This window comes from Pollicipes pollicipes, unplaced genomic scaffold (genome assembly GCF_011947565.3).
Source record: "Pollicipes pollicipes isolate AB1234 unplaced genomic scaffold, Ppol_2.1 Scaffold_4295;HRSCAF=5057_pilon_pilon_pilon, whole genome shotgun sequence".
NCBI lineage: Eukaryota > Metazoa > Arthropoda > Thecostraca > Pollicipedomorpha > Pollicipedidae > Pollicipes > Pollicipes pollicipes.
In genome coordinates this window covers 239,695-247,791 of record NW_023596461.1, presented here as the reverse complement: position 1 = coordinate 247,791, position 8,097 = coordinate 239,695, and positions in this window count along the sequence as shown.

Sequence of the window (8,097 nt, the reverse complement as noted above, 5' to 3'; positions counted from 1 at the left end):
AAAATTTTATATGTGGTGAAATAACACTGCAAACATGCTGACCTTGCACACGGCTGGAGACATGACAAGCACATGTAGTTATGGTTGGATGGGCAAAATGCAAGGAAGTGGTGAAGCTGCCAGTGCACACAAGACACATGATACAGATATTATCCAGGACACCAACAGCAATGCTTTTCCACCTTTCTCAGCACCCAGCATCTCGCGCAAGTTGCAGTGACTATCACGTTGATGACTCACGAGCAATGCTCGACTGCATACAACATGTGTTAAGGCAGTACGAGGTGCATCAGTAATAATACAGTTCCATATTTTCAGAATTGTTTAAGGAAAGACAATTTTGCAAAGCCATATAATGCGAGCTTATACTGAGCGTGTCTATTTATGGGCTGCACGCACCAGCACCGACTGCCGGAATGAATTGTTCATATAATGACATACGATAGATTCATTGCATGCTGTAATACCTCAAAAGGTTCAAAATGTTGGCAATGTCATAATGAAGTACCAGGCTTGCCTTTGTACACTCGTTCAACATAAGTGATGGTGTTCCTCTTAGTTTGCTGGCATACCTTTGTCATGTTTAAACATAAACATAAAGGTAGGGGCAGGTATCAATATGTCACGTTTATTGGGAGTCAGTAGACTTAAAGAATACCAAAGCAATGTTCTCTCTCAGAAATACAAACCTCGCACGGCATACTCCCCACCACATCATGATCAATACAAACCATTGGCACCACACCACCAGTGATCACACACATTTCAAGCCTCCGATTCACACCCTTTTGTCAAATGAGTGTGATCTCACACTTGCACAGCTTGCGGGACTATCGAATCGCAGGTTTCTCGCAACTCCGCACAGATTTTCAGTCAAAACCGGGGTTCACTGCAATGCGGCTCAAGAGGTTGTACTTGTAGAGCACAATTTTTTGTTCAAGATTTAGATTTGTGGTACAATATGTGTGAAATGTTTAGTGAAATATATATTTCAAATAACTGCAATGTTTTCCTAATTTCACAATGACTTGCTGACCCATAAACCCGTGTAAGATTCTGTGCTCCGGTACCCAAGGGGCCAACCGAGCTGTCTGTAAAAAATTCGTCAGTAGGAGAAGGAAAAACCCAGCAGGGGAAAAAAGACAGATTTGCCGTCGCGTCTTCTTTTTTTATAAGTTTAGGGAAGGTGCCCATTTTGGGTGCCATACTTTTTTGCAGACAGTGGCGTTCTTTTTTATGACATTGATCTGTGGCCTAGAAATAAGGAAAAATGACCCGTTCACGGCGAGTGCCGCACAACGCGAAAGCGCTCACGCTTACGTTCGCGACACGCATTCAGCAGCGAAATCTTGTTAACAGCCAATCATCTTCCACGCATTGTGCCATACGTGCCGCAACAGCGCTTTTGCGAATGTACCAGAGGCCCCGCTGTTTTGACCATAAGCAGAAAACAGCCTGTGGGATGACCGCGGTCGCATAACGTTTCTATAACACCATTAATGCCGAGGCAACTTTGAAACAGGCTCCCAATAAACCTTTTCGCACTTTTGCGGGCGTGTATTTCAAGAACCAGAGCGTTTTGGGTCTTAAAAAGGACATGACCGTGAACTGCATCAAAAGATCCTCAAGATGGCTATTACAGTTCAAAACGCCACGCAAATGTGGAACATTCTCTTTAACTGTTAGTTAGGTGAGACGCTGTCAGTGAACATTAAGCATCTAATGTTTAAGGCCAATGGCCGTCAAGAGGAGCAGATCTTTTCTAGCATTCACAGAGAGAGATTGCATGTGAAGGCTGGCAAAATAGGGCATTCTGCAGTGAATGAGCGAAACTATAGCTGGCCACCGTACGTCATGACGTCGGAAAGCTCATTTAGTCTATTCAAGCACAGAATGGGGAAATGCTTTTGGTTGAATTTTAAGTACAAAACAGCTGGTCAAAATTCAGGGCAGCACTCCCTTACTTCAGTCATGACCTCCACCAAAGGATGCTAGAGGCACCAGGCGGCATGATTTTTGTACCCTTGACTGAGTGAGTCGCTGTAGCCGTGTGCGGCTACGCTTTGTCGATGGCAGCATGATAGCACCTATGCATCCATATTACGCGTCTAGACCGTAGCATACAGCGATCGCTGAATTACAATAAAAATGCACCTTAATTGAATTCAGAATTGAAAGCTTCATTGCGAATTATCAGAGAGAGCATTTGGCCACAAACCATGCCGAAGAAACACGTCGGCCGTACGTTGATGAAATTAAGTTTTCACAGCGATGGTTAAGGTGTTTAATTGAAACATTCCCCGAGAAAAACGGGACATCTGAACTCTTAGGGCGAATTCGAAACCACTGACCATGTTGTCAGAATCAGATACATACAACCAATCAAAGAGAGACCAGAGACCTGAGACCAGAGACCTGAGACCAGAGACCTGAGACCAGAGACCACAAGATACGACCAAGCTGCGACATGTCCAGCCAGGATGTAGTAACTCTTCCGAGATTAAAGGGAATTTTCAACATTTAAATATTTGAAAGCAGGCATCAGATATGATGAAATAAGCTCAATTTTAGCTGTTGTGACACTTAAACAAACACCATCGCCATCGGTATCCACCAGTCAGCAGTGACGCGGCTACCTGGAGTACCACATCGACAGTTGAACCTGATACGGAAGCGGACAGCTTCCGCCCCGAACGCCAGTTGCCGATACTGCCGTCGCGCGGCGCCGACGTCGGCGCCCCTTCAAATGCGCCCACCTCCTCAGCAGCAGCAGCCGTCATCATTCATGCAGTCGGCCTGCGATGCGATATTCCGCAAAAATGGGCCGAGCGCGCCGGCGTTTTAATGAATCGCGTCGACGGGGCTATTAAACCCGCAGCTGCGGCTCCGTCGACCGCGGCGACCTCGCGAGGGCATCGCCGTTCGAGTAGAAGCCGATATGGAAAGATAAAAGTGCCAAAGGAAAGTCCTCCTCGAGGAAACGGGACTTATTGGCTTCATAACAGACTGCGTGAATAACTGCTTTCCATTTCAGGCGCCGCGACCAACCACCGCCCGTCTGTTCAAAGCCGACAGCGACAAAATTGATTGGCGGTGGTGGTATGAAACTAACTTAGCTAAAGACAATTCCAACTTTTAACCTTTTGATCCCAGGCCGTTAAGTCTTGAAAATGCCAGCCGCCAAACTTACCCTAAAAGTGTTCTAACTACGATATTTGCATGAGTTGCTTTGTGACGATATGAGCGGACCACGTTATAGAACAAAATCTTGCGCATGCGCAATCAACCGACATACGTTATAAATGGGGTGTGTGCCCAGTGGTGATACAGTTCAGCTGTTAAAACGTAAATCGTCCGGAATGAATGAAAGATTTGGTTTATACAATGCTCAAATTTTTTATGGAGGACTTTTTTGTATTATGCTTGCTGATCTCCTAGGCGTTGTTTCCAAACAACGCATTTGCTTGAGCATGTCAGACTTATCAGTTAGTCACGGCATTTGAGAGATGCGGAGGGGGCAACGCCACGCGCAGGCAGCTGACTGGGCGTTTCGTCTTTGAGTGTAGTTTTTAAATGAGGTTTAAGTAGACGAGCAGGAATGAACGTAACCTTTGAACTTTTCACCTTCGGACCTAATGGCAGTTTCTGTTCCATACTTTCACGCCGCACGCGCACCACTAAGAAAAATAAATGGTACATGGTCATGAATCATATCAGCTGTCAACGGCTGGGCCAACAGCTGGGCCATCAACGGCTGGGCCACCACTGGTGTTCGGTAATTGGTTGGATATGGCTCCATGCCTAGTATGACGCGACAGCGCCGGCCATGTTCAGACAAAATTGAGATGCTTCCAGTATTTCTTCACAAAAGCAGCTAACATGACCACGTTCCATCAGCGCTGTTTAATTTGTTATCCCTGTCACATTACCCTGAAGTTAAACCTTTTCTAGAAGGCATTTCGGGCTGTCATATATATTTTGTTATTTATTTTGCAAAGCACGAGCAGACGATCGCGATTTCAGCTTACCTTATGTCTTCTTACCCCATTATAGCTTCTTAGACTGGAAAGACCCGCCATTCGGGGTGCCAGGAAGCCTTGGATAAGCGAAGACATCAAACATTTATCGGGATGTATCATAAAAACATCCTCATGAACGTCCTCAAAAACATCATGCGCTCACACATATTGTTCAGAAACTCAATGCGCTTTTAATGAATTTCAATAAGTCTTTCATATCTTCCTTCAAAGGAAGTGTTCTACACTGTTATGGGGGTTTTGAGCAGTAATAGCCGTTTTAAAAATTAGTCGGTGCAGTTCACAGCCATTCTCTTCTTAAAGAGAATGTTCCACATTTGAAGATATAGAAACAAACATCAGATATGATAAAATAAATTCATTTATAGCTGTTGGTATACTTTAAGATGGAAAAGATTGCTGTAGACAACGTGATTCCTTCGTTTCGTAAATATGCTCCTCAACGTGTCATTGTTTGGTTATGTCATCGTATCTTGCACAATATTGATTGAGAGCCAACTGACGGCCGTTATGTGTGGAACCCGTGATCATGAACGCCAGATATGAATGACCTAGCAATTATACTTTTCTTGGACTCGATAGACGCAAGGCTTGCGGAATGACAGGATGTGAATGACAATATTATGATAGCGTGGATGCCGGGGTAACCTTGATATAGTCTCCCCATAGCAGTCTGTGAATCTTCGCGGGGGTACAGCTCAAAAACTAGAAGGGCTTCGGTCTTCAGAAGGGCTGGGCTGCGAACTGTCCCGAGTGATCTTCTAGATGACTGTTTCGGCAAAAATCCCATATCAGTGTGGAACATACCCTTTAAGACCTAAAACCCCCTAGGTTCTGAAGTGCAAGCCCGCGAATAGACTACTTCGTGCAAACTATTGTAGGGCCATTCAGGCATGTGCCTCAGCAACGTGATCCAAATTCTGCCACCCCTGAAGTCACACAACGTTCAAGGCCAGGAAGAATTGCATAGTCCGGTGTTGCAGATATGTCGTCCGTGAACACGGTTTCCAAACGGAGTGGATGTCATTTGGCTCCCAAACAAGATTGAGCAGGCTGTGCAAGCTTCTATCATGAATCACGTTTTGGGCTGCTGCATGAAATCAGTTGGACATGCTTTTTTGCGTACTTCTTTTACGGATACAAGACTTGCAATCAAATAGCGTAAGAATAACTTTGTTTCCGAGCGTGTGAATGCAGGTAAATATCTTAAACTCACGGATGAATATGCAGGAGCACCATGGAAAAGGACAAAACACGAGCACATAATGATAATTGGCTCAATGAACACTTTCAGCCCCCCCCCCTGGCATCCCCCGAGAAGTTTGATGATGATGGTGACGATTTGAGGTTTTAGGGCGCATCGACTGCTGTGGTCATGCAGCGCCCATCCCCGAGAAGTTGGAAGTACCACAAGTAAGTTGCAGGGTGTATAGTTAGCAAGGTTAGTTTGGCAGCTCCTCAAGACCATGCAAACCTTCCATGCCGTAATCACGCAATGACGTATTGCGGAGGATATTTATTGAATAGAAAAATTTGCGTTGTCTTGAGCCACTTTTCCACTTAAAAGTGTACCATTTCTTTCAAGTGAGCTTGTTTAATCGTATCTGATACTTGTTGCAATATCTTGAAATGTGGGACATTTCCTTAAACAAGTACCTATCCCCTGCCATTATGAGGTTGATTGTTACCGGCATAAACAACTCTTAATACTCGAAAACCAGGAAAATGAGGCGTTTTCCACTCACAATTTGGCAACCACAGCAAACGCTTGAAATACGATCCTTTAGAGTTACCTTGTCAACCTATGTCTGTCACCGGCTGCAGTACATGGTATTGAACAAACCGCTGCCACAATGAGCAATCCGCAGCGACACTTGCTTCTTTCATTCGGTAAGCATTACGACCAAAACCTCCGACCGCTACACGGACAAGACAAGCTCCTGAACATGGAAAAGGCGCAACATAAATCAAAGATCATTTCACCACGTTCTACTAAGTCTGACCGCATCGATTCAGGAGGTGCCCAAGCGGTTACAGCGCCGGTGAAAACACCTGCCATCGGTGCGGCCACTGCGCGCCGTTCCCCGCCACCAGCGTCCCCTCCCCGCACCCCCACCTCTGGCTTGCCGGAGGTGTGCGGCGGCTCGCGGCTCGCGTCTCGTCCGTTGTCAGCAGGCAGCCGGTCCGTGTCGGTGTCCGCCGGCCGCGTGACGTGCGACTGGTGGCGGTCGGCCGAAAAATAACAGCCGGTCGTCGCCACCGCCATTGCCGCCGGCCAGATGGGATGGCGCCGCGGCCGGCCCTTCGGGAATCCTAACCGGGCTCAGAGATGGCGTCCGGTTTTTCTTTGGGTGTTTGAAGCAGGCGGGTGCTTCGTAGTTTAATTGGACTGAGCTAAATACACATTGCAGTGCTGGTTAATGGCCTTCATGCAGGTTCATGCAAAGCCTGCGAAAACGCTGACAAAAATATGTGCTTGGTGGATGGGAGGAAACCAACGGTACTTAATTCGGAGGCAATACGAACTGGGGCGTGGTAGTTCCAAGGATGTTAAATTGGAGCAGATTGTGAACTGAAGCTTTGGGCATTCATAACGAACATACTTTAAAAAAAGGAAGGAACAAAGACAAAAATCGTACCATATTTTTCCAAACATTCACATACAAGTGTGATATTCGTTATCTGAACAGGTTTCCATGCATCTCATTTAGCTCACATTTGGCTGTCGCTGTCTTAAACCGTTTATGAAGGTCCTAGGCCCAGCATTTAATCCGGGATTCCACAGTTCACTCACCTTTCTACGGAATCATGATAAATGAAAATTATTTGTCATCACTGTGCTCAGAATGATTTCTCGTGAACAGGCGCTTCACCCCGCAACCGAAATATCGGCCAGGCTGCTTCTTCACAGCTAGTGAGCCGTTGCGAAATGCTTGGAGAGATATCTTGATTCAACACCAGCCGCGTTGACTTTGCGAGTTGGAGGGCTCGGCCGCGCCTCGAGGCTGTTTGGCAGACACGCTGGTGCTGTGTGGAACTATTTGCTCACTCGAGCCAAGTTATGTTAGGAGCATAGTTATGAGGAATATTGAGGATAATAATGATGAGGAAGAGTTCTCTGTTAGAGGTGGTCACATGCGGGTGAGATGGGTGGCGAGTGTGATCTTCCTGCGATCACTTGTCGGGAGATGCAGTGGTTGAGCCATCCGACAAAGTGACTCATGAGATAGAAAATAAGTTGCCAAAAACATGGCACTATCTAGCAGATAGCACGGCCCAGCAGAATAATGTTACGGCGCCTAACGCCACTGGTCTGTCTATTCTCACCAACACGCGGTTAAGATGTCTTTTAAGATTTCTTGCAGACATTATGTATAAAATACCATGCAACAAAGCACCACTTTAAAACGTAGTTTTTTAAAGACATCGTTTCTACTTAAGGCATTACACGACAAACCAACAGGTCGAATGGTAAATTTTATACCTTCGTTTCTTGGACTTTGATACAAATGGGTCACAGCAGATGTCAGCCGCACTGAAGATACCTGCGGTGGTTTTTTCCACTTCGATGAAAGAAAACAATATAAACTTATAGGTCGAAATGATGCAAACACTTTTCAGGCCACGTGTGTGCCGTCGTTGGAAGCATCATTGCACAAATAAATATTCATTGTGGCATGAATATTTGCAATGCACGCAAAATAATTTTTCCCACGATTTTGAACCTTGTCTCATTTGCATGTGATAGAGCGTAGCTTAAACCGCATAATCCAAAAATAAAACAGTATGCTATCGGCTTGGAAAGGATTGGAAACAACGTTATCATAAGGGGCTTCGCGTCATTCGCGCCATCTGCCGCCGGCTACCGGTACAGTATTCCCATGCGTCTTTCCGCATAGGCGGCGGAAAATGAGTGCATGGTGAGAAAACACTAAGCTTAGCAACACGATGGCTTGCATGCACTCAGTGCACCAGCGACTCAGCCTAACTCACTCAAACCCATAAAACTCTTCAAATTAAGCGACCGTCACTTGTCCTCAATTCCCTGGGATGACCGAGA